Raw genomic sequence first — 3,755 nt, forward strand, 5'->3', positions numbered from 1 at the left:
TGAGCATGCTTATAATAGCGCCTTGCATTATGTAGAGTACAGGCCACCGAGTGTTCATGCCACGTACAGTACTTTAAAAGCGGACCAATCATTTACAATATTTTTAAAATTCGCGGCGACCTGCGGTGCCGCGTGTTCGCCCGAAACCCAAGCTCGTTACGTCAGCAGCAAAGGTCTTTTATTGGTTTGCCATGACGTCACGCACCTCCCATGGCCGCGGCCGGAATCTCCGCCCCCTCTCCCACCGAGTGGGTGGGACCGACAGAGGCGTGCCAACATTTCAGCGCGCAAAAAAGTGAAGAGAGAAAGGTGCGAAGATGCGTAAATTCAAATTTTGTCTACGGATAACTCAGCTTCCACAAAAAGCATTAAAAAAATTCTAGCCGGAGGATATTTGTGACCAGCGCCCTTTAACATCGTAGGCATGCCTAAACTTTATTCAGAGCCCCTTTAAGCCTACGGCGTTTCAGGATGTCGTCGACGGGTCCTGGCTATGGGTTTTCCTGCTGCTGCCAAGTTCCTGGGGCTGTTGGCAGGAGTGTACCGTTGTCTTCCTGTGGTCCTCTCTGTTCCTACTACCACTTAACTCCCTTACACTGATTCCTTCGACGTAATGCCAGCGACACGTCGCAGTTCATCCACCCGCGTCCGCCCTGTCCCTTGAACATCCAGCAAAATGGTGGCCCTTTGTTTTCTTCCACAACCCTCCCCCCCCCCCCCCCCCCCGCCCAGAATTCGGAGGATAAAAAAATTAGGTCGTCATCATTATTCTACCCTTAAAGGCCTCTATTGAGGCATTGAGGTGGGCTCGGTGACTGCACCTCAGCGCAGCCATCTAATCCGCTGATCTTTGCGATGCAGACGATCAACCAGCTGTTCGTAAGCCTACTGTTGCCGACCTTGGCAAGCCTTCTTTCGGGTGCGTCGTTTGACTGCGCACCACGATGCTCCAGTGACGAGCCGGGACGCTACCACTTGCCGCTCGTCAGCTGCCCGCCCCGGATGACTGCTGCCACAACAGAGGAACAGTGGCTGCCGGCGCCGAAGGAATCTTGGACGGCCGCATCATCACGGACATCAACAGCTTCCCCCCATATAAAAGCACCCCCGCCACCGGCACCGTTCTGTGGGCTCGGTGACTGCACCTCAGCGCAGCCATCTAATCCGCTGATCTTTGCGATGCAGACGATCAACCAGCTGTTCGTCAGCCTACTGTTGCCGACCTTGGCAAGCCTTCTTTCGGGTGCGTCGTTTGACTGCGCACCACCATGTTCCAGTGACGAGCCGGGACGCTACCGCTTGCCGCTCGTCAGCTGCCCGCCCCGGATGACTGCTGCCACAACAGAGGAACAGTGGCTGCCGGCGCCGAAGGAATCTTGGACGGCCGCATCATCACGGACATCAACAGCTTCCCCCCATATAAAAGCACCCCAGCCACCGGCACCGTTCTGTGGGCTCGGTGACTGCACATCAGCGCAGCCATCTAATCCGCTGATCTTTGCGATGCAGGTTAGTAAATAATATACCTTATTTGCCAAAAGATCAAGCAATTATATTCTGGTGCAGTTCCCGAGTCCACAGTGCTGTGTTGCCATTGCCGCCGAGTGTGTCACTGTTGTTCATTCTTTGCTATTGTTATCAGGAGATATCGAAACTAACCCTGGTCCTAACGACAGCAGTGCAGTACTCGCGGAACTCCAGAAACTAACCGCAGGCCAAACCCAACTAATAGCCGAAGTACAAGGTCTGAAATCCCAGCTCACTACTACGGATGAAACCATAACTGATTTAGGCAATCGTATGGCCGACCTGGAAACACACTACCAAGCACTACTTCCCCTTCGAGACGACATTGAAAAGATGCAGGCTGACACAAGCAACGTGGTGCGTATAATCCAGGAACTAGAAACCCGCATAGAGGACGCTGAAAACAGGTCACGCCGTAACAATCTCATCTTCTATGGTATCCCTGACACTACTGATAGCGAAACGTGGGCAGAATCTGAAAAACTAATCATTGATGTTTGCCGTAATAACCTTCAAATAACTGTGGAACCTCACGAAATAGAAAGAGCTCATCGCCTCGGTCGTCACTCACAAGATAAAAATTGTCCCATAATCGTGAAATTCACAAGTAGCAAAACTAAAGAATCCCTCCTATCAAATGGGCGAAATCTGAAAGACACGGTTTTTAGTGTTGGAGAGGACATCTCGCATGCCGTTCGTCACGCGTAAAAACAACTTGTTGCATTTGCTAAAGCCAGGTCTGCCAAATTTTCCTTGCGATTTAAAACACTTCACATCGGCTTGAACCGTTATATTTTTGACATTTCATCTAACACCGTCAAGCAACTCGCGTAGCAATCGTCCCTTCACCCTACACCAATAAAACGCCAGCGTGCGACACCCTCAAATGTTCCCTCAAATGTTCTCTCGTTTTCCGTGATATTCACTAACATCCGCAGCTTCCTCCCAAAGCGTGAACTCATATCCAATGTAATTTCGTCATCCAGGAGCAATATAATTATACTAACTGAAACTTGGTTAAACAGTAACGTGTCCGACGCTGAAGTTTTAACTGACTTACCCGAATTCAACGTCTACCGAAACGATCGAAAAAAACTCGCGGGGGGGCGGTGTTCTGGTTGCAATTCACCGAGGTATATCATGCTCTATTGCGCACGTCACATCTGATATGGAATCATTATGGCTAATTATTCGCACTCCCCCTGTAACAGTACTTCTCGGCGTTTGTTATAGGCCCCCGCAGTCAAATCCAAACTTCTGTCGACATCTGAATGATGCTATAAATCATCTTGTTGTTAAATACCCAAATGCGCGCATTCTCCTTTTCGGGGACTTCAATTACCCGGACATTGATTGGCAGAGTTTAGGCACTTCCTCATTAACATGCAATACAGAGGCCAAGAACTTCATTGATGTCTGTTTAAATTTTAACCTCGCACAGCTAGTCTCGGAACCTACTCGCACCACGCATGCAACCGCAAACACCCTTGACCTAATACTAATAGCCCTGAGTACCTATCATTCATTAGTTATCTTCCAGAAATCAGCGACCATAAAATCTTATATGCTCTATTTTCATTTACCCCAGCTCAGAAGCACCCATCCAGAAAAACAATAAATCTTTACGATAAAGGGAATTACGATGCAATAACTGAAGACCTTAACATGTTTTTTTCAGAGTACCAATCCACATTCGACACTCACTCTGTTCACGAAAACTGGTTGATATTCAAAAATAAGTTAAATATGCTCTCTAATATGTTTATCCCCAGGGTATCTTTCCAAAATAACCGCAATAAACCATGGTTTACTAAGCATCTAAAACGTCTAGAAAACAAGAAGAAACGCCTGTTTCGTACAGCCAAACACACTGATAATCAAGCCACTTGGGAAAATACCTTGCATCTGAGAAATCATACTTACTTGCAGTTAGTAGCACCAGGCGCTCATTTTATCACACTGACTTACCGAAGCTACTAATCAGCAATCCTAGACAATTCTGGCAGGTTTTAAATCCTAAGCACACTCATGATATTACACTGACTAACGACTTGCACGAAGCGGTCACTGACCATGAATGCGCAGAAATATTTAATAACGCCTTTGTGTCTGTTTTCACGAGTGAATTTGACATGCCTTCAGAGTTACCATCGCTCAACACAGAAGCCATCATGCCAGCTATCACATTCTTCACAGATGGTATCGCTTCCATAATTGATAACATGAAA

At 47.6% G+C, this 3,755-nt stretch overlaps 1 pseudogene; it reads left to right on the top strand.

Annotated features, from left to right (window-relative positions):
• The first annotated feature begins 1,002 nt into the window (after positions 1-1,002).
• On the top strand, positions 1,003-2,512 carry LOC144132360 (uncharacterized; annotated as a pseudogene).
• The last annotated feature ends 1,243 nt before the right edge of the window (positions 2,513-3,755 follow it).

Source organism: Amblyomma americanum, chromosome 5 (genome assembly GCF_052857255.1).
Source record: "Amblyomma americanum isolate KBUSLIRL-KWMA chromosome 5, ASM5285725v1, whole genome shotgun sequence".
NCBI lineage: Eukaryota > Metazoa > Arthropoda > Arachnida > Ixodida > Ixodidae > Amblyomma > Amblyomma americanum.